Raw genomic sequence first — 24,160 nt, 5'->3', positions numbered from 1 at the left:
ACTGATCACAACATCTCCGTGTCTGGTGTGGTGTCTGGACCAAGGCTTTATCAAGGTGTTCAATTAATAGTCCTGAAAGAACTCAATTCGTTTGTGAGTATTCAGCTTTTTATTCTGAATATCATGGACCCAGGTTTCAAACTGTGGATTGTGACCCATTAGTTGGTCATGAAACCAATTTAGTAAGTCTGATGAGAATTTACAAATAATTAAAGGAATAGAATATAACAGAAAAGAGAGCTTTGCATGTAAAAAGTTTCTTTTTGATGAAACTTTAAGATTATAAATATATGTGAATGTGTGTATTTGGTTGTGATGTAAAATATATTTCTCACTGTATATGGTTTTGCAGTGGAAAAAGTTGAAAAGTTGGTCTAGGTTTTGAAGTCAAAAAGGCTATTTTTTTTCAAAAGGATCCAAATTTATGAAAATTATGCCTAATAATAAGAGACAGAGAAAATGGGGGAAGTTGAGGCCATGTCGGCTATTCAGCACACATAACGTAGAAATAAATAGATCCCATTTCATTTAACAAGTATATATTGTGCACTTACAAATGCTCTTGTTTAAGTACTGTGAGGAATACAAAAATACATAATATAAAGTTCCTCTGCTCAAAGAGCATGGGAGCACCCAGCAAGAACTCTACGTATCCAGCTATAGCCTTACAATCAGGAAAAGGTTATGGAAATTTTTTCCTCCTCTTTGCTGCAATTTATGGCCACCTATTTCCAAACTTCATAACTCAGGCTCTTAGTACAACAGTTAAAATAAATTATAAGTTAATCAGCATTTGTGGGTTAGCCTAGGAATCAAACTGTCATTTATTATTTGGTTCTCATGGACAACTGACTTCCAAATGAATTTTTAGTATAAAACCTGTTCCTAGGTTGGAGGATGCTTATACAAAAAAAATTTTTTTTGGTAGCAGGGTTTGCTATATTAGAGCGGCAGTTGGCAGACTTTTTCTCTAAGGAGCCAGACAGTAAAGATTTTAGGCTTTGTGGCCTACATACAGTCTCTGTTGCAGTTACTCAACTCTGTTATTGTAGTGTGAAAGCAGCCATAGATAATATGCAAATGACTTGTTGCAATAAAATTTTATTTATGGGTACTGAAATTTGAATTTTATATAATTATCATGAAATACTATTCTTTTGATTTTTTTAAACCATTTAAAAATGTGAAACCATTTTTAGCTTGCAGGCTATGCAAAACCAGGCAGTGGATTTTGCCTGAGAGCCTTAAATTGCTGACTCTTATATTAAAAGCAGCAAAATATTTTTTCCCCAAGAGATTTACTGTAATGGTTTTGTGCAGTCAAATCAACAAAATAAACATTAGATTGCAAACAAACTTCTTAAGCCCAGAAACTGTCTCATTTATTTTTTTTAAACCTCAAGTTTTCAAAAAAAATGTCAGATATAAGTTTTAAAAATGTACTGAGAGTTTGCATAAATGAGTTATTTAAATAATATGGTAGGCTATCTGGTAGAATTTGCAAACATGTAAAACCTCTTTATACTTCCGGTGTAGGAGGGCACAGATTTTGAAAAAATCAAAAAGCCTACCTCTCACTTTACAATAGTAACTGTGTTTTACATTACAGTCATTATCAGGAAAAACAGGTTTTAGGTCATCTGTCTCCTTGTTCCTATGTGGAGCTTCTTCCTTGACTGTCAAATTTGACGATACAGGTTTGATTTTACGAAGAGAGCTGGCTGGTTTCTGTGTGTGTGTGTGTGTGTGTGTGTGTGTGTGTGTGTGACAGAGAGAGAGAGAGCGTGTGTGTGTGTGTGTGTGTGTGTGTGAGACTGGGAGGATTCGGGGTCATGTTTTTACTTGTATAAAATAATAATCAAATATCATCATCATTATCATCATTATCAAATAATATTACAAATCAAAATGGTCAAGATTTATTGAGTAACTATTGTGAGCCAAGAACTGTGTGACTGCCTTATAATACATCTCATTTAATCCTCACAATAATTTAAAGTAGGACATTGAGGGAAAAGGATAGTGATTGAATGATTTACTCAAGGTCACATGGATAGTGGGAATCCACATAAGACTGACTCCTAACCTTAATCATTCCCTGAATCTGCTTATATGAGGCAACACTCTATTTTAGACCTGGAAACATTAAAATCCTTGTTTTGGAATGAGTAATCAGTCTCCTGCACACCATATGTGGAATTCTCAATTTACCTAACTTTATTAGCATTATATTTGATTAGGCTACATCTTCAAAACATTGATTTGCTCTAATCAGCGTTATTTTACATGGAGGAACTGAATTGGCCCCAAGCTATTTGGTTTTACATTTTCTATTGCCTAAATTTTGATGGTTCCCGCAAACCTATCACTTTCACTGCATTCTTAATGGCATGTTTTTACTAATAAAGTTAAATGTTTTAAATTATTTTAGGAATCCAGTGTAGAAACTATACTGAAGAATGGGTTGAATAATATTCATACCCGCAGCAGTTTATTATGGCTCAATAAATGTAATATCTAATTCTATGTGATACTGTATTTAAAGGATTTAAAAATTCATTAAATATTTTCAATAAAAAAGTAAAGTATCATGTAAACCATCACTAACTAGTTGATTGGTGCTTAACAAAGAACTATTCTAGTAATTATAGTTAAAATATATTAAAGACAGACATTATTCTAGAGAATATTCAGAAAGAATTATAGTAGAAAGGAATTTATAGCTCTCATTTTTGCCAATTTATCCCAAATTGGGTAAAATATCTCCTCAGCAGCAGGACTATAATTTCAATTGTCACAACTAGATAAAAAACAATTAAATCTAATCATTCACATGTGTGACGATCCATTTCCACTGGATTTCAGGAATGAGCTAATATGAACTGTAACGCTTTTTACATCAAAGTTTCAAGCTTTTTGATGCTATACATTTTGAAAGTAGCAAGAGGAAAATCATAGTACAAAATCATTCAAAGTTGTCAGTGCACATGAGTTTCCAAAACTTTACTAGGACATGCTCACATTTTTCATTAATTTCAGGTCAAGATTTATCTGCAATCAGTAAATAAAGGTTTCCAGAAATGTAGTTCCATTGCCAAATGCCTTAGCTTCATATGTGATTTTCTCCCAAAGTGATTTCTTTTAGATAGAACACAATTTCTTTCTGATCCTGGGCATATGGGCCTATGCTAATATGAAATGGTGTCTTAAGAAAGGTTATTATTATTTTTTTTTTGCAGGGAGCAGTCATCCTTTGACCTCTTTTCAGTATGTGACACAGAGCTGATTGTGCAACAACCATTAGCCTCACCCGAAATCCCTAGTTGGAGGTCAGGGCTCAGGTCAGGGACCATTACTCTTGGGTGTCAGAGCTAAACTTAATTAATGACTTTTAAAAATACATGGATGATATTTTATTCCCCTTAAGATGTATGAAAATGGCCTGCAGGATATAATCCTGAAAAACGTTCAAAACAAGAATGGTTTAGTTGTTTGATATGCCCCGTGACCTCTTTCTGAAATCACCAGCACTGCCCAGTGTGTTTGGCTTTTTCCCAGCCTGCTGTGCTGTCCAGTTATTGTTGTTGTTCTGCTTTTTTTGTTGAGGCACAGGTTCCTTCTGTGCACCTTTCTGGCCCTCAAGGCACCCTCTGGTAAGCCATCGTCTTTTGAAGACAGGCCCTCCCCTGTCAAGCTGTTGCAGAACGGAGGAAGGCCACAGGGGTAGAGAGTTACAAAGAGAAGGGCTGGGACTCACAATTATGAAGAATAATGGTGGTTTCTATGGTGCCAATGGGCAGAGGGGGGAGCTCTTCTTGTGAGCTGGTGCTGAAATGTTTAGCAATCATTTTCCGATGAGAATTGGCAGTTGCCTGCCAGGACGGGATGTTCTGTCAGCACAGGTGTCAAGAGAACGAGAGAGGATTCTGAAGAAAGTAATTGGCAAATCAGATAGGGCTGGGGAAAAAGAAAGGCCCTGGGGAGGGTGAGAGGAAGAGGGCAAGGTGCTATCCAGCTTTAAAAGTAATTTTTAACCAACATTATTTAAGAGGCTTTTAGAAAGCAGATCCCCCTTTCCCAGAGGCATCTGCTAACTGACAGTAGAACGGGAGAAGAGACTACTTCCGAAAAGGCTTTAAAAAATTACTTTTAGAGGCTGTTAAAAAGACATACAATCACATTCCGCATAAACCTGTTTCAGCAGCAGTTTACTGCTCAGGCTGGGCTTCTTCCCCTTAACAGTCTGCTGTTTTCCAATACGACCTCCCCACCACCCACTCTCCAGAGCCCTTCACCCAACAGAGGTGCTCAGCAGCACCTGTTTTCCGGCTGAGCTCCATACAGGGTGGAGATGCCAACATCTAGTGTGTGGTCTGGAGATGTAGTTTTCATTTTAGCCCTTTCATCCTTGCTGTAAACTATACACTGTTTCACCTCTGAACGTCTGAGACTTGTATTGCTTGAGAGGCTTTCCAGTGGGTATATTGTAGCCTTCCTTCTGTGCTTTCATTGTTTGGGTTCTAATGTTCTTTCCCATCATCATCCAGCCAGTGAAGTAGCTTGCATCTGTGCTTTCAGATTTGAGAAAAATGCATTCAAAGAGTCCCCTACCAGTCCTTTTTGAGAATTTGCCTGGAGATGTAAAGTCCTCAGTGAAGGAAACAGGGGTTATATTTATAATTGTATCTGCTGTCATTACCATATAGTAGGCAAGCCTTCAATACTTGCTGAAAATAAGAATGAATAAATGAATGAGTGAATATGAATGAATGATGACTATCAGAAGAACAGGAGATGGGAATAGCAAAGGGAGGTGTTCAGGGGCATGTAGTTGGGCTACAAAAATAAGCTGGTAGCCTTGATTTTTAGAATTGTAACTCATTCCGCCCATCTTTTATATGCAAATTTTTTCTGGGGTGGGGGCGCTGTTTTTCCTGAGAACAGAATTTTGGGGCAGCAAAGAGAGAAAGGAGAACTGATTACAAGAAAGTGTTATCAAGTCGGCCACCACTTCATGGGATTATCCTAGAAATCCTATGAAATGCATCTCAGGACCATCTCTCCTGGGGAAGAAAGGGAGAAACACTTATCCATAGGCTCCAAGCCTTGATTTGTCAAAGATTCACCTCCTGAAACAAATCGCCTGCACTTCTGGGTTGTATAGGGGTTAGCATGGAACAGGTTCCTGTAGTGGCTCACTTTGTGGTATCAACAGATAAGCCCCAGGGCAGAAAGCAAGGTGTGCACTTGCAAAAAAGTGGGTCAGAATATGCGTACAACTGGTTGTCATGGCAGTGGCTGGAATGAGACACAGGGGAAGTTAGGAGATCTGAAATGGTGCCTGAGCAGTATCCGATGCAGTCCCCAAATACTAATATAACACATGCAGCCACTCACTGTTTTTAGAAAAAAAAGGTAAAACCCCTTAAATCTAAATTAATAATTTGAAAACTATTAGAATAAGTATTATGTTTAATAATGTAAATCGAGTGTATCATTAGTATAAACCATATTATAGAGTTAGAGAAATAGAGAATCAGACGCAGCTGGGCCTGCGTCTGTGTGTCTTATTTTTGATGAATATATTGTTTTTAGGAGACTTTAAAACTGGAAACCTGCCAGGAGAGACCTGCTGGTCTGACGTTTTCTCCACTCATGTTAGGGGAAGGACTGTGCAAAGGAATCAGCCTGGGCTTGGTGCAGAGCTACCTGGACTAGATTTCTGGGAAATCTAATGCCAGCTACAAAAGTGCCCCAACTGAGGAATTTAGGGATGAACCAGAGTCTCAGAGCAAAAGCATGTCAGTTAAAGTTCTACCAATATGAGTGGTATATGTACACATTAGTTTTCCACGGCCTGCCATAGGGGACCTCAAACTTTTTGCTTTCATGTTAATCAAAATAATACTGAAAAAAATCTACGTATTTCTTCCACTTTGTTAACAGTTAAAAATATTTCACTGTAAGTTTAAGTTGTTGAAAATAATGTAATTTCTGGCCAATTGTAAATATTAACAGTAAAACAAACTATCAAATCACTCTAAAAATTTTCCAGTGGAATCTTAATACAATAGCAGTTCAACAGCTACAATGCCTCATCTAAAAATATGTGCACGAGATCATTTTAACAGTCTGAAATTTTATACCATTCCTTCTGCTATGAGCTCCTTTCCATTCAACTTCCCCCACATATTTTAATCTAATGTAATTTTTATGCTTGAATGTCTTATATTGATCACATAACTTTGCAAAAATTATGTATATGAACTGAAATTTGAAATAACATTTTTTTCTACAAGTCTCTAAGTAATACTAATTTTATTCTGACTAGACTATTATTCTTATGACACAAAGCAACTTACACTGCAAATTTTTATAGTTATATAATTATATTTATAAACATAAAAGTAAACTTTATATGATAAAGGCTAATTCTCATAGATCTAGCCCTATGGGACTGCAAGCATAAACCCTGCTGGCCTCAGTGCCAGGCCATCCAGAGGTGTCCCCAGGGTGGCAGCCAGAAATCCGGGCTCCAGGTGAGGGTATAAGGCCCTGTCTGGGAGATACTGCCAGCTGTAAAGAGGTGGAGGTCAAGTTTAGAGATGATGGCATGCACTGGCCTTTGTTCCCTGAGAGCGGGGCCCTGGGACCCCAGTTCTGGGCCAGATCTGAAGCCTGCCCCTCAGCCCAAGTTCCAAGACAGACAAATGGGCTTCTTTCTTGGAACGGGTAGGGGGTTTCCCTGTGCTGTCCCCGCAGTGCCCAGGGTGGCAGCCTGCCAAGAACTCTTCCCGAGATCCAGGAACGTAAGCCCCCATCACCAGAGGCAGGCAATTAAGAGGTGTCCTTGGGCGGTAGCCTTGAAAGCCCGGGCACCAGGCGTGCGTGAAAGCTCCCACCCGGAGACAGGCGCGAGGAAAGGGGGGAGGGGGCGTGAGGAACGGGGGGAGGGGGGCGCGAGCGCGAAGGCGGGAAGATGGCGCTACGGCTGGCGCGCGGGCTGAGAGAGCTTAGAGGTGGAGCCTGCCAGCCTCCCTCTCAGGAGCTCCACAGCTGCCCCCAGCGTATGTGTCAAATCAGAGGCCTGCCCTTCAGGCAGAAGCTAAGCCGCGAGTCAAGCAAGTGAAGGGCTCCCACACGAATGCCGGCGCCCCTCGTCTCCGCCCGCGCTGGGCCTGCGGCAGGTGAGTCCTGCCCCTAGGAGCCCCGTAAGAGCCGATTCTCTGATCCGTCAGCCCTGTGGGACTGGTGGACCGGAGCCCGGTTGGTCTTCAGAGATATTTTGGGGTCCTCTCTTCGGTGCAGGTGCGGGCGGTGGGGTTCAAACCCTTCGCTCCTCAGGGAGAAGCTGCGGTTTTGAGTTCCCTCCCGATTTGCCGCGCCGGGGGGCTGCGGTTTAGGGCGGGATGGTGTTTGCATGTGGGTCTTCTCTGGTAGGAGCTGCTCAGCCAGGTTTTGGGTTTTTCTCAGAGGAAGTAGTTCCGTCTGTGGCGGTAGGTTCCCCGTGTTCGTGGGAGGAGTGCGGTCGGGGCCGTCTGACGTCGCCATTTTGAACCAGAACCTTCTCGTTCCCCTGATTGAGGTGTTTTTGGTGGTGGAGCTGGTGTTGTGTGTCTGTTGTGTACGTGCATGTCTGCCTTCTCATGCCAGCGCCACGTGTTTCCGAGGCCAGAGTTGTGGTCTCTTGTTTTCCTCCACTCGTTGCCACATGGGCAAGGGCAGCTGGCCGGCAGGTTAAAATAAGATCCCGAAGAGAATGATGTGCTGAACAGAATTCATATCTACAATTTTTACTTCATTTTGAATGCAGTTAGTTCACACCTTTGCAAACCCAAATGAGGAGCCCAGCTCGGGTTGCAGATTTTCTGGGGAACGGTGCTGAAGAGGTTTTGAGGAAATTCTGAATTTAAGCCACATTTGTCACATTCACTGTGTCAGCCAAAACCCGTTTCAGTGAGTAGAATTATGGGCATGTTGCCCTCAGTGGCACATTACGTTGGTGACATAAAAAATGTGCATCATTTCAATTAGTGAAATTAAAAAAAAAAAAAAAAAAACAAAACTTGTAGCATGTTAAAAATACCCAGGACCCTCAAATTGATTGAATGTTTGGAATAAGTCACGATAACAATAACAGCAGCAGCAGAAACACCTAATATTTTGGGGGTGCTTCCTACATGCTTAGCATTATCTCAGTTACTCCTCACAACACCCTTCTGAAGTTGAAACTACCATTATCCTCATTTATAGGAGAAAAATGCACTAAGAGAAACATCCAACAGGGTCATCTGCCCAGCTGTGAAGTATTTGTACCTACACAGTCAACCTGGGACTCCCCTTGTCACGCAAAGTAGGACAGTTTAAGAGCTCAATGCCCCCTTTCCTCAAAATTTCACATGTAACTCATCTCCTACTTAAATTTGAAGCTTTTATGGTCATGGCTCCTTAATTCTGCCCCTAAATTGCTTGGCAAAAAAAAAGACGTTTTTATCATAGTTAAACAATTGCAGAGGTGAGTGAACTCACTGTGGCAAGGTCAGTTCTAAGGGAACACAAATAAGATGAAGAAAAAAATGTAAGATTTTAGACTTTATTACAGGATGTTTCAGAACATCCTGTTGTATGGCATACAGCACATCCACATAAATGCATTTGTAAAAAAGCAACCCCAGAACCTCACTTTTGCCTTAAATTACCAAAGTAGCAGGGGCAGCACTCTGTTGAGCTTTCATTTTTACATTTTGTAATTATTTCTCATACCGTTTTGACTTGGATTTAGATAAACATCTGCATTTCAGCTTAGTTGCCTTTCAAATACAACCGAAAAGAAAAAAAAAACATTCTTAAAGAAAGATTTGGGATATTTTTAGTAAGGCAGAGAAAAGAAAATTGTTTTGTGATGCTATTTTTAAACAACACTTTTTAAAGATTTCTTAAAGCTCCAGTGGTTAGGACAGTGCTAAAGGCAAAAATGTTGCTTAAGAAAACACTTCAGAAAATGCTAGAAAAGTTAAAGCCCAGGCCAAGTCCCTTGAGAGCAAGGAGAGTGCTCACATGGCATGATGTCCTTTGAATCTCTTAAGATTATTTTCTAAATGAGACTATGAGAACAAAATGAAATTATATTTCCCTTCCAGCTAGTTAATCCTCAATTCCCTAGATGAAAAAAATGTTTTCTTTTTGGACAGTGATGTATTTCTAGTCAGTAAATTCCCCAAACAAATACACCAAAAACCCACTTCATGCACAGAGTAAAATAAAAGATAGGAACAGAGGTCATTAAAATGGTTTAGTATCATTCTAGTTGCCATTTTGCAGGTACTCCTCACTTGATGGAATAGGGGGGTTTTGGTCTTATTATCTATTACCTCTAAAGCTATGGTTTATGAAACTGAATTCCATTGAATCCCTCACCTATGTAACACTTAGATTTTCACTTAGAGTAATACTGATTCTCGGGCTAAATTGTAGTAGACAGGGTTTGTTAACTACCCAATGTCCATTTCTCATTTTCTTTCTTCCTGATAGAATCACAGTTTTGTCTAGGTATCTTTCCTCCCCCAAACACACACACACACACACACTCACACTCACACATACACACAAATCAAGGGAAGCTGATCCCAAGAATAGATCTTTAGTCTAAAAAGCCAATTAGCACATGGGATTTCCCAGCAATTAATAATATATTGAGTGGTCATATGTCCTGAACTGGCTCAGTCTGACTGAAGGATACTACCCTTAATCCTTGATTGTGAGAGAGGTTTTTCTGCTAGAAAGGTGTCTTCTGCTAGACAAAAATAAGGAAGGATGTAGTCCCAGTAGCCACTGGCAATCATCTTAAAGTTTGAGGGAAATCATTGGTTGAATGTCATTGATGCTGAAGATGGCAGGAGGGATAAACAGAAAGATCTAGAGTTTTTGATCATTCCAGTCATCTATGGATCACTTGGAACCTGTGTTTCTATGGACTGTCTCTTTTGTAAAATATAATTGTATTTATTTCTTTCCAATTTGAAATGGGATTTTTTTCTCACCCATAGCCCAAAGCATCCTAATACACAAGCTGAAAATACTTGGTGAGAAAGAGTAAGAAGTAATCAGATTTTTAGGATGCTGAACATGAATTACTGTAGCTTACTTTTGATTGCCTTTCCTCTGTTAGTAGGCGTACTTATTGGCTTCCCCTTTACCCGGAATAGCTTAATCACTCCGGAAAATCCTTTAATTCTCTACTTATCATTCTAAAGTTGGGGATGTGAAGTGTGGGAGAGGCTGCACCTACAATGTTTAGGTTACTTGTGTTAACGCAAGATGTTACTGATTGAAAGTGTTAACCAAAGGAATGGTGTAGAGGCAGAGAAGCAGTGTTGGGACTCACTTTCCTAACTTTTCTGAACCCATAGTTCTACTCCCTTTCCTTGGAAGTTACAATTTCCCATAGTGGTGAGATATAAGAGACAAATTGTCCATAATGTACCATGGTACCTATTCTGCTCTAGGAAATCCACTTACGTAAAACAAACTAACTTCTATTGATTAGTAAGTTTAAAATTCTCCATGTACCTTTGACTTCAGGCTGATGGATATCACACTAAATAGAGGAAGTATAAAGAACATCATCCAAACCTCTCCCACTTCATCTCAAACCTTACAAAACACTTCGCATGCTCAGAGAGAGCTGGGCTGAACTGCATATTTCATTGCCAAATAATATTCATGAAGATCCCATTCCATGCATTGACTGCCACTTAAGGAATGAAACAGGACTACATAATCAGTTGAATTTAATTCAGTCTATTTTGTGCAGTCCTGTTCAAGGTTATAACAAGGTATGTAGAATCTGGTATTAGACTTCCTATAGAACCTCAAGAAACATGTCTAGGGTAGGAATTTAGGGGAAAAATGATTTTGCTCATAAAACATGTACATAAGATTGTTTTGTAGATTCCATTTGATGTACTATTATGGGTGGATAATAAACCAAAAGATAACCAAGGTTTATCATGCTAGCCTACACACCAAAGAGAGAAAATATACACAGCTCTAGTTTTCAACCTGAACACATTAATAAAAGCTCTAAACAATTCTATGCCTTGGGGTGGAGTGACCAAAGAAATTGCAACTTTTAGATAAGAAAACATCCCAAATAAAAAATTCAAGTATTGTATTAGGAGACCCATCAGTGATGTGGTCTGTAACCCTATTTCGGACATTTGGCCACAGGCACCAAGGTCATCCTGGGGCCATCACCCTTCTGTTGGGTATACCCCTTTGTTCTGGGCTGTCTAGGAGGCTGGCACTGACCTTTCTTGCTTGTTAAGTGTATTCCTGCAATATGTTCAAAGGAAATCAGGTTACGAGAAACAAAAACTAACATTCAACATGAATAATGTAAAAGCATATAAAGGTATTCCAGAATTTTATAATGAATACTCTCCATTTCTTCTTTCAACAAACATCATTTGTCAAAAACAGTGCTAGGCCTTAGTGATAAATGTAAGACCCAGAGGCCTTGTTCTCTAGGTACTTACAGTGTGATAGGTGAGACCTGAACAATCTTGTAGATGCTTTTGAAACAACGTGTTTACAGTTGTACTGAGGCTAAGTAAAGGCTATTATAAGATCATGCAGTGAAAAATCTAAGCTGAGTCCAGGACAGGTGAGTGCAAGTCAGGGAAAGTTTCCTAGACAAACAGATTCTTGCCCTTTTCTTTGAAGATCCAGTGCCATTCGGTCAGTGAAGATGAGGGGGGACACTGGAGGTAAGCAACCTGGACAGCTGTTCCGGTGTACACCAGCTGAATATTAATACTGGTACTGAGCTTGGGTGTCAACACATTAAAGTCTAGGTTTAGCAATGGTAGACCTTAATCTATTTCATGACTGAAAGATTGAATCCTGACAGAATATCTATCTATTCATTGAATAAGTTTCTAAAATGGCAGTTTCTAGCAGTATTATTTAATACAAGCATACTTCCTTTTATTGCACCTCGCTTTATTATACTTCCCAGTTACTCTTTTTGGCAAATTGAAGGTTTGTGGCAACCGTGCATTGGGCAAGTCTGTTGGTGCCATTTTTCCAACAGCATTTGCTCACTTTGTGTCTCTTTGTCACATTTTGGTAACTCTCGCAATATTTCAAACCCTTCGCCAGCAAAAAGATTACGACTTATTGAAGGCTCGGGTGATGGTTAGCATTTTTTAGCAATAAAGTATTTTTAAATTAAGATATGTACATTTTTAAAGACATAATACTATCTCACACTTAATAGAGTACAGTATAGTGAAAGCATACTTTTTATGTGAACTGGGAAACCAGAAAATTCATGTGGCTCGCTTTATTGCAGTTGTCTGGAACCAAACCTACAATATCTGAAGTATGCCTGTATTAAATACATACTGTAACCAACTGGATGTCATGGTGTTATCTATGGTACCCAACGCAATGTCTTGTACTTAAGTGTTAATTAAATGGTTATTGAATTAAATTGAAATGCCATCACCTAAATCTTAAATTTCTTGTGTAAAATGATTTCTTGCTGAAAAGTATTTCTACTTTATGTTGTACCACAAACTCATTGGGGGAATTGTAGGGATTAGTGAAAGAAACAACATGAAAGTATTCTGAGGCATCCTATTAAAAATAAAACTGTACTAAGCTTTTGGTAGTGAAGAGGGATGTGGTGGTTCTTTCTAAACTGGGGCAGGAGGTCAAAAACCAAATCTTAAAATGAATAGAGACCCTATAAATCATAACATACTGAAACTAAAGGCTAATTTCCATGTTCATGTAAGATGCAGGTATGGGGAGAAGACAAATATAATCAACTCTGAATGTCCTATTCATTTTATACAAAGCTGGCACTATTGATTGGCCTTTTATTACTAGAGCAAGCTTTCCTTCACTTTGCTGTCTTCCTTCACTTTGTTTTCAAGTTCTGGCTTCATGCTTAGGAAGTCCATTACTATCCCAAGATTATAAATATATATTTACCTAATTGTCAGTAAAGTTACAGTTTTATTTTGCACTCTTAATCTTTAGTTCTTATGGGATTTATCTTGTATAGAATATGAGGAAAGAATCTGTTTCCCTCAAAGTGCTAGTGTATGTTGTCTTATCACCCAGTGTCTCTCTAGCACTGGGCACAGGAGGGTCTCAATAAATATTATAGAATGAATAAATTAATGAATGCTGAGTCTGAACCTTCCAAAAACTCTTGCCAGGTTTCCCTTGGGACCAACAGTAAGTGATTGTAAGACTGACTCAAATTAAAGTGAAAAGCCTGGCCTAAAGCTAAAAGGCTTTTGTGAGGCTGATATCTGCTGCTTTGGGCTATAATTAATTGATCTAACTTGTTGTGGGAATATACTGATGAATTCATTGAGGCATGAAAGGGAAAGATGTTAATTATATTTTTTGAGTCCTGAGAAAAATGTACACATTATATATATTGCATATATATGTATGTGGATATATATATATGTGTGTGTGTGTGTATATGTATATATATAAATCTCTACACCTTTGACATTATTTTTGGATTTGAGATATAAACATTTGAATCTATCCATCTATCTACCATCTATTTGGGTATATATACATACATATATATTAAGCATAAGAGGCACTAGAATTTAATATTTAAGAGTCTGGGCTATCAAGACTGCCAGGATTTAATTTTAGCTCTGACAAGTACTAGGTGTATGACATTGGGCAAGTTGCCTAAGTGCTCTGTCTCCCAGTTTTGTCTTTAAAATTGGAAGATTGACAGTATTTACTTCAGAACATTGTTGTGAACATTAAATTCATGTAACCATTTAGAATAGAGCCTGCAATATTGTAAGTGCCAAGTGTTAGCTTTTATTATTATTCTACTCATTTTTCCCAATAATCTTTCTTATTTTTTCTCAAGTAATAGATTCAAAATATTTTAGAAAGAACATTTAGGATTATTTGAATGAGAGGTAAAAAAAAAGTCACTTAGCAAAAAAAGCAACTGCTTTATTTATCATAGAAAATATACAGTAGCACACATGGATACTAAAACTGTAAAAGAAAAAAAATTCAGAAAGAACAATGTTTAGTTTAGGTTTGAATTCTGAAAAATAAAATACGTAAATTGAAAGTGTAAACTCAGAGGTAACATCCTGTTTCCAAACACAAATTAAGAATTAAAAAATCAAAACGGCAGACTTGTGTTAAACTGTTTAGGAAGGCATAAATTGTTAATCAGGCTCAAGGCAACATTGTTTAATACCAAGTTTAATAAAAATCTGCCTGGAGGAAGAAGAGGTCTGGTGGCCAATTTTGAAAGCTGAGTAGCTCTGTTTACATGCCTAGTCCCTCTAGCTCTCAGGACACCATTGATAGGGTTTCCTTTCAAACTGACTCCTTTTAAAGGAGTCAGAATTATTAAAAACTATAGCACAGGATAGAAAAGTTATATTTTTTCACTGGTGTGAATAAACTTGAAAAGGAAATAAATTGGAGAAATATTTATGTAAGAGAATCTTTTGCAGCTTGTATGAGAAGAATTTCACAGTAAGCATTTATTGAGCCTTCACTATACGCTTACATTTGCTAGTGATGCCTTCATCTTAAAACTGTGATCTTGAGATGGAAGAAGTGATATTTTAAAACCATTTTCTCCTTTCTTCCCAACCTGTATTTATTCATTCCACAAGGCATCTTATATTTGTATCATATGGGCTCTCGCTGTACAGGGAATCAAGAAAATTTCCTAAAGTCTTGGCATTGTTTTTAGGAGCACTTGTCAATCAGGTGAAAACTAAATTGGAAAGTATTTGACAAGTGCAGTATCTTCTGAGGAGTCGGAGCCTTTTGGCTGCTTCTTTGGATTGTTGAGCCCAAATTTCACTTGCTTTAACGTCTTTCTTGATAACATCATGGATATTATTGCCTATTTCTTAATTACAAAGCAGGGCAGGTTTGGCTCTTGTTTTCGTGATTGGTTTCTCTAAACAGCCATGATTATCATATGGAGAAAGAAGAAAAAATAAGCAATTAAAAAATCTATCTTAATTTAGTGACAAATTGGGAGGCAGACATATGCTCTATTAATGTTCAGAACATCCAGGGTGCAAAGCGAACTTCTTGTTGTTTGGTGCACAATTAACCCAGCATAGGGTTTCAATAATTTCTCCCCTCTCTGTCCACTATATAAAAATCTTTCATTACATCACATTAAACTCAGTCGCTTGAGAGCATTTTACTCTTATGTAGCTTTCAACTTCATATTTTAAGTAAAGTAACTGTCCTATTTAGCATTCTATTTGGTGAAAAAGTGGTTATTCACACGATTACTAGATATCTAGCAGTGTCCTTCCCTCTATTGGGTCATCTCTTAAACTTAATTGCATTGTTTTTTTAGAACACAAAGTACACACATGTTTAAATTCAACGGGGGAAAGTTAAAACATAAACCATGGTGCTATTTGTAAAGATATTTTGGAATGTGGCATCTGAGAATTTGAAAGCACATTGAGGAAGAAAGGGAAGTATCGTGACACAAAATTTTAAAATAGGGGACCTGTATTTGGCATGCCTGCACTTATTTCAAAGGCAGTTTACCTGCAGGTAAATACATATTCCTTGAATGCAAAAATTATTGCAGAGCTGGTACTTTCTGGATCTGGAGGTTTGGGACCACCTCCTCTTGATGACAGTTACCAGTAAATGACCCCTTCATTCTGCTGTCTTAATTACAACCTGCCCCAAACATCTCTCTTTTGATAAAAAGGAATATGAGTCAGAAAGAGAGTAAAACTGTGGCACTGATCTTTATCACAAGGCCTTCCTCATAGAATTTAATTCTTTATGAAACACTGACAAAATCCCAACTAGATACTTTTGTACAAGTAATTTACTAGCGGATAATTGCTGGAAGATATAGTAGCTCTACTTGATTCAAATTAGGATCAGCAGTAATATACCAGTCTTGGTGAATTTTATCATTTTACATTGGTGATTACTTAGTCTGACCACATGGTTTTGATCAGTGTTAAATCAGAACCTGTTGCTAAGAAGAGATTAGAATATTTTAGTTGAATGTGAAATTGAGCAGTGCCAAACATTTTATAAAATGGATGATAGTAGATTAATAAAACTCTCTTTTTTTAATCCTGCAAAGGCGGTTTAAGCTTTGCAGCTCAAAATATGATAAGCTCATTTTCATGACTGAAATCTGTACTATAAGCTAGAAGGCAATTGCTTTTTGATGTAACAACACATACCTTAAAATACAAATTGACACCTTAGAAAATTTGTGTTAGTTCACAGTTATATGTAGTTCACTTTTAGGAAAAAAAGATACCCCTTTAATAATGTGTACAGTTAAATTGAGCTGGATTTTTTAAAAAATTAGATATAAATTTAAAAGTTCTTGTTTTCTACTGAATAATCCACTATGTAATCAAGTAGATGAATTCATTGCTGATGACACATTCTGGCCATCATCTTGGCAAAGCACAATTTTGGAGGACCTATTAATATAGTCAAAGGTTGTATTAGTATTCCAAATGTTATTATTAATCTCTATAAAGCTTAATTAAGGGATCAAAAGATAACTTTTGTTTGAACGACTTTATATTTTTGGACATCTATTTGGCTTATCATTGTAATTCCCCTTTAGTTTTTACTCATCCAAACAAGTAAAAGACTAAGTCAATCATTTTACAACATTATGTTATTCATTATCTAACCCAGTGGTCCTCAGACTTTTGGATTTCACGGAACATTAACAGTTATTTTTTTAAATGGGGGAGGGTTGACATTGGGTTGCTTGCAGATTTTAATTTTGTCAAGGGAAAAAAACAATATAATTTATCGATACACTTTCGTGAAAAAACTGCCATTGTAACTCCAAAGAAGTGGGAAGGTCACTGAGTCCTTAAATTGAATAAATTGAGAGTTATGAAAAACATAATAAATAGGTTGTCATCATGTTTCATATCTGATCACTGACCAATAAACTTTTTCTTTTTTGGGCAAAGATGCACACTTGACTTTGGATAGCCTGAGGAATTACTGATTTAGATAAAGTTCACTCAAAATTACCATCAAGCCATTACAAATAAAACAAAAACCTACATTTTTATCATGTGCCCCAAGTAGTGGTCAAAATTTTGAAGGAAAATTTTAGTTCTTCTTTGCAATAGGAGCTTTACAAAAGGTATGAACACATAAAATTCCTAAGGATATCTAAATCCTTCTTTTCTCCATAAGTTTCCATGCCTGCTCCTTCACAGCATATTTGTAAATAACAATATTATAGATTTAAATTTCCTCTTTCAATTTTTAATGCCAGAATTGAGTGGAGGTGATAAAAAGTCATAATACTCCACAACTAGAAGTCAAGTTACAGAAGACATAGATAGAGATAAAGAACAAAATGAATTTAGTTTATCCATGGACAAGTCACTTCATCTCTCTGGTCATCAGGTATCTCAAATGTAAATGAGGGGTGTTGGGTAAAGTCATCTCTAAGCTCCTTTCTGTGTCTCACATTCTCTGATTATATTTCTAATTGTCAAACTGTCCATGAAGGCTGGATTAACTACATGACTTTTTGAATGGTGGTAATAGAAAGAATAGAGTTTAATGAAAATGGCTTATCACTGTCAACCACATATAATATTATTGTATTGTTAAGAGGATGTCTTTCTTCCTTTCTCCTTCCTGCTTCCCCACCTCATCCCTTTTCTTGTAAAATTTTACTTGGTAAAGACATGATTCAGAACAAACACTGAACTGTGATGGGAATGAAATAACAAAACTGTGGTCATAAAAGAAGAAAATAACTATTTTTACCCACCAGAAAAGGAAGGAAATAAATACAGTCTTATTCAACTCTACCTACAGTCCCCAGAGCTATGCATATAGTGAGTTTGTCAATGCACTAAGAAAGGACTGAGGCCCTCAGGGGGTGCAGTGAGGTTGCGAAGCCCCCTGTCAATGAAATAAATAGTTGTCATGTTTAGCTACCTTCCTGAAGTATCCCCTCCAACTTGAGGCCCTCTCTGAAGGCAAGAGAAGATAATTTATTCTCTTATAAAAAATACCATTATTATGCTCAGAAAAATGGCCCACACAATCCTTTTTACTACAATTATAAACTCTAATCCATGCTTCCAAGTGGTTTTTAAAAATTGAATAACCTACAGACATTTTCCTCAGCCTTAAAAATCTGCTTTGCTCTGCTCAGAATAATCAAATCATTCCCATGCTCTCTGCTGCTTTGTATTTCTCAGAGAGTCACACTTTTACTTCTAAGATACCACAAGTGTTTGTTAACAGCACATTCATTAAGTGCTTGGCTCAAACAAATTTCCTAGAAATTCAAACCAAAAAAGGGCTTAAAAGGATACAAGTATAACATTTTCCTATTGACTTACTGTATAATTATTAACATACAGAATGCATGTAAAATACTTAGAACAGTGTGTGACATGTAGAAAAGCTCAGTAAAGGTTTATTATCATTTACTTTATAATTATCATCATCATTATTTGGATGTATAAAAATTCTGAGCTTACTGGTATTTTTTAAATCTTGGCTGAATATATATATATATATATATATATATATTCACATACACATTTTAAAATATATTTGCCATATTTGTTATCAGTCATGTATGGGGTAGGGGTGTGCTGTTCTGCTAGTTCAGTCTTTCTTCACGCTATACCACATACAGAATCCCAATGAATGACTTATATTTGGTCTTTATCACTTCTGGATACTTTGGGTTGCAGGTGTCAGAAGGACACAGTATATCTATTTAGCTCGCAGGACAATAAAGATAATAGAAGGAAAGGAGTCGATATTCTTCAAAGCACTAAGAAAACCTTTCTTTGATTCTGCTGGGATTTCAGACCACTTTTTAAAAATGTACTCCTCTGCTTATTTTGTGATCCATGCAGGATCATTTCCTTTAGATGGTGATTTTTTAAAGGATAACTTTCAAATTTGCATTCCATGGTAGAGAAGCATAGTATTTATAAACATGTTAATGATGTAATCATGTTTATAAAGTTGTATTTAGTAGTAGCAATATTTATAAAGTGGAAAATGCACCCTGTATAAAAATGGCAATTTTAATTCTATTTCTATTCATATGTTTTCCTCTTATGTAAAAATTCACCTCCTCATCTCCTTTCATTTTACTCAACTGGGACACGTCCTCAATTTAATTTTTTCTTGCTGTTTTCTATTCCTATCATTTATTAGGTCTCCTGAACATCTTTTGGGCAGATCTACCAAATTAGGGAATTATAGAAGGAGAAAAACACAGTACTTTTTCAAGTGATGAAATATGAAGATAAATTATACCCTGTGGTGTGGCTAGCTTTATGTTCCTCATCTTCTACCTGAGTTGTTCTCTTCCACAAGATAGCACTGAATATGGTAGGAAAAGCTTGGGACCCATGTTGCCCATTTATACTGCACATCAAATTTAATAGTAACATTCTGGCTTTAATTAAACTCTTCCTCTTATAAATCTCAGCAAGGTGATCTGATTAATAGAGGAAATGAGCACCCAGCAGTTTTAGTGTAATGATATTAAACAGATGAAACAAGGTAAAATAATCTCCAATAATCTGTGAGAATGGGGGACACAGAACCCTCTGCATATGCGTCCACTGTATGTGTGCTCACAGCATTCATTCTTCAGTTAGTTTTCTTTGTTGGAAGAGTTAAAAATTTCCTGGATAGTTCAGTCTTGAACAGTTAGAATACAGACTGTATCTGGTCCCCTCTGACCCAATCATTTTGGCTTAAAGAGCTTTACTCCATTTACATCTGTAGTAAATGAAGGTGTACCACCTTTTTGAAGGATTATTTGTACTTTCCCCCTCTTACCTTCTCTCTCTACTTTGTGAGTGATGGGGTTATAAAGACTATCTACTTTTGGCTGTATACCTTAATTAGGGAAAACCTGAGGTTTCTCATCTGATTGCTTTGAAAAGGGGAGCATTCCTTAGGAATAGGAACTTTTAAAAATCTGGGCCGGTTTAATCTTCATAAGAGGAAACCTCAAACAAAAATATTGTTTAGATCTAGGAAACTCTCTCAAACTCTCATCTGTGTTCAAAATAAAACAAAAAATCCTAATGGAGAGAAAAAAAGAAAAGAATGAAGAGAAAAAAAAAAACCAACCCAAACCCTACATTTCTTTATTTCTTCTCTAAACAGTGTCACAACTGGGTGCTCTGTGTGTAGGTGAATTTTAATTTTCTTCTTTCAGCAATTTCACTATTAGCATGATGTTCCTGAGTCTTTGTATTTAGAATCATTATTCAGAAAAAAATTTAAACCAGGAAGGTTTGATTATCTACGTTTTCACCTTTTTGTGAAGCAAATAAGGTAAGCTCAGTAGACGCTAGCTAGGCTGAAACACTATTAAAAAATGCAATTCAGACTGAGTTACTGCTCGTTATTTTTATAAGCAAGACCCTAATTCTGATCGACCCCAAAGAATGGGCTGCTGTGACTAAGCTAGCAGCAGAAGCAACTGGCTTCTGCCGGATGTTATCTCATTTGGAACACATTTCAAACTTTAGAACAGATTTTTAAATTGGAAGTTGAAACCTGCAGACTGTCAGCAGAAAAGGCTGATTCACCACTGTAGAACTTATCTTACTATGAGTTCCAGGCAGAGTTTTTTTAAGGACTAGGTTACCTAAAATGTGTTGTGATACATCAAAGAGAGAAATAAAGAACCCTTCCTGGAATAAGAGTGACACATGCATCTAAGCATCTTTTGGACTTTTAATATATGCTTATTTGAATGGGGACTTCTTTAAAATAGAAGCCTCTAGTTCAGTATAACTTGTGTATGTTCATGGATCTCTGAAAGGTTAATTATTTTTTTTCTGCAAATATTGCTTCATATATGCAATATGAACCCCCATGGTGGGGGTTCCTCATGTGGAGCTTTTTGAGCCATTATTATTATTGGGTAAATTTGAGTGAAAGAAGTACAGTCTTGGCAAAGTTAAAAATAAGGAACATCTTATATTGATAGTGAAGGGAAAGCTGTTATGTGTGTATTATTTTAAATAACAAAATCCATGATGCAACTGAACTGCAGGGAGAAAATGCATGGTGTAACCCACTAGAGGTCCCTTCCAACTAAAAAAAGTTTACTTAGTTCAAAAGATTTAGCCTCTGTAAGTTGGCATTCACGACTGCAAAGCGAGTAAGGGCCAGAAGGGGGGACTGCACATTTTACTTCCTTAGGGAGAAACATGGTTTCATTCAGATTATTTGTCATATTTTATCTTTTTTTTATCCTTATGTAGCACAATCACTCAATTAGCTCTAGTTAGATATTCAGAACCTGTTGTTCCAAGTTACTGATACATTTGTAAAAAGGAAGTGTCATTTGATGTTCTGGTACTGTAGTTGTGCTTTCTAGAGATATTAGCAGTTTCAAGTATCTCAGAGCAATATTTTGCAAGATAGATTTTTGCTTAAAAAGGAAGAGTGCCTCAGATTAAGTTTTTACTTGCAAAGCTGATGGAAGTGGTGGGTGGAGGAGGTATTATACACATTTTCTGATAGTAGGCAACTTGGTAGAAAATGATTATGTTTCTATATATTATCTTTGCAGAGTTAGCATTAAGAAATGTAATTGCAATAAATTGATGTAAAAGCCAGATAGTAAAGGGCTAAAAGTCCCTATAGAGACACCAGTCTGTCACTTATAATGGTAGCAAAAGATAATTGTAGACAAGTACAGAAGAACTAACCATTGCTGTTTTCCTTCAGAAATGTATTGCTGCTTCTCATGTTTTTCTGAAGACATGGGTTACTTCCTCTGCTTCTAAAGTATGCCATGAACCATCAAAACAGGTAGAAAAAGATCTGCCTTTTATTTCCCCCCAATACCTTTTTAATTAGAGCACACCAAAGAGCAAAAGGGGTGAGATACAATCCTGTGTGATTGCATTTTCCAGTAAATTGTTAGATTTCTTTTAAGTTTCTGAGCTCTGCATTGAAAATCTGGCCTCTGGCATAAACTTTGCCCTCCTCCTGCTTGATCATATCCCCTTTCTTCACACCACTTGTTTTATGGCTCTCTAAAAAAACAGCCAGCACAGAGCCATGCAAGTGCTGATACACAAAGGATGATGCTCAAGCCAAACTGGAAGAGATTTTTTTCTCCTAAAGTAAAATACCAAAGGTTTTCCTTTTCAGGGACAGGCATCAGCAAGAAAAGAAAGGAAATAAGCAATCCTTGGTCACCGTTTGTATAAGCTTATTTGTTCTTCATTCTTAGAAGAGTTGTGCATTAACAAGGTATATCCCTGTGTTCCTTTTCCCACACAGGGAGGATTTTGCACCCCCTGGATTATAACCACTCAGAAAGCCCATATTTTGCATGTGCACCCCTCCAAAGCAGTCAGACATGTACATATCAGCCACTCCAGCAACATTTTTTGCAGGAAAAAACCTCTTCTTTCCCACATTATGTGCTTCAGTAAGTGAAAATGAATATTGGCTGAGACACGGGATGATACACCTCCATAGTGTGAATATCATAATTAAAATGTCTTTACAAAAAAAAAAATGAGAGGGAGAGAGAAATGTGTGGCTATTCCAGATGATTAAACTTCTTGGTACTTGGATGTTCTCTGTAGTTCACTCAGGTGAACAGCCCCTTGCACTAACAAGGACCTGCATATAACTTCCCATAAAATACAGATTTTATTGCAGCAGTGACAACTCTTCTGAGTACGATGCTGACCTTTCCAGCATCTCCCATCTCGAGATTTCCGATAACTGTGGGCATAAGAATAACTACAGAAGTAATCCCAGCTCTGCAATACACAACATAGCAACGTTCCCTCTTATTAAATTCCGTAATTAACGCATTGGGGGCTCCACTTTTCCTGCATCGGACACCTAAAACCAGGCGCACTTGGTTTGTTCTCCAACCAGTCCGGGGGAGGCGTTATCCCCCAGATTTGTGCCTGGCCAGCCTTGGAAGAGCACGAGCGAGCTCCGTCTTCCATATGACTTTTCCCTGGACGGTGTGCTCCATTTTCAGAGTACAACGTTGGACTTTCCTTGCAACCTAAGCATTTCTGCCCTATGTGAGCCGGCAGGCGTTGCCCCCAGCGTGCAAGCTAACAGTTTTTTTAAAGCTTCTTCTCCGAGACAAATCATCTCTTTAGCCTAAGTTTTCCTTATTGGGAGCATTCGGGAGTTCTCAAGCTACCTAATTTTCTGCTTTAGCCACAAACCAAGAAATGTAACTCGGCCAAAGCAGTCCCTGCACAGACCCTTGTAATGTGGGCAGGTGGGAATAAATCAAGCCCCAAACGGCTCTGCGGGTCCTGCACGCACCAGCGCCCTTGGTAATTGACCAGCCAACTTTGCAAATGCCGGAGCTCCCTTGGCAGCCTCTGCCGGCGGAGAGAAAGACAGTGGGTTCTTCCCGGCGGCCCCGTCACATATGCCCCCACCAAGCCCCGCCGCGGTCTTACCAGAAGGCGGAGGAGCGGCGCCGAAGCTCCCCGGGAACCGGCGCCCGTTCTGGGCAGCGGCAGCAGCGCCGCCCGCGCAGCCGGACCCGAGCGCCCGCCCCGACCTGGGCTCGCAGGCTGAACATCCCTCCCAACTCCAGCGTGCGGCACCCAACGGGCGGAGATGGCTCTCATTCTGATTGGCTTCCATCAACGCTACAGAATTAAAAAAAGAAAAGGCATGCACCATCCTCCAACTGAGACCGAACCCACCTCTGCTCGCCTTCCTGCGCCCGGGGAGACCCTGCGACCCGCCCAGGCTGCTCCTGCCTCCGCCGACGCTGCGGTCGCCTGCTCAGCGGTACTTGCTGTCGCGGCTGAAACTGCAGCTCTCGGGACGAGAAGGTTACGGGCTCGGGAGAGCTGGCTCTTGTGGGCACACACTGATTTGCAAGTGAATGAAGTGGGAGGGAGCAAAGAGAGGAGGACTTTGTTAGAGAGGCCCAGTGCCTGCCCCCGCCCGCCCCCTCCCCTTGACAGAATGACTCCCTGTGTTTGAAGTCCTGAGCAATTCGCTCCCTGTAACACTCCCTCTGCCCCAGGCTTTCCTTTCTTTTCCTTTCTTATTTTTTGGAGGGTTAAGACATACTCAGAACTTG

At 38.3% G+C, this 24,160-nt stretch overlaps 1 protein-coding gene across 2 annotated transcripts in view; it reads right to left on the bottom strand.

Moving 5' to 3' along the window:
- CDH6 (cadherin 6) overlaps positions 1-23,931 on the bottom strand; it is a 129,074-nt gene extending 105,143 nt beyond the window's left edge. The window contains exon 1 of one of the 2 annotated variants that reach the window (XM_007192256.2): positions 23,775-23,931. The gene's annotated coding sequence lies outside the window, so the exon portion shown is untranslated. Of the gene's footprint in view, positions 1-23,522; positions 23,622-23,774 lie in introns of those variants that run through there. The other variant, XM_007192257.2, reaches the window with a different exon arrangement.
- Between the last annotated feature and the right edge of the window lie 229 nt (positions 23,932-24,160).

Source organism: Balaenoptera acutorostrata, chromosome 2 (genome assembly GCF_949987535.1).
Source record: "Balaenoptera acutorostrata chromosome 2, mBalAcu1.1, whole genome shotgun sequence".
NCBI lineage: Eukaryota > Metazoa > Chordata > Mammalia > Artiodactyla > Balaenopteridae > Balaenoptera > Balaenoptera acutorostrata.
Note: the sequence above shows the minus strand (reverse complement) of the source record. Positions and strands in the feature narration are given on the sequence as shown.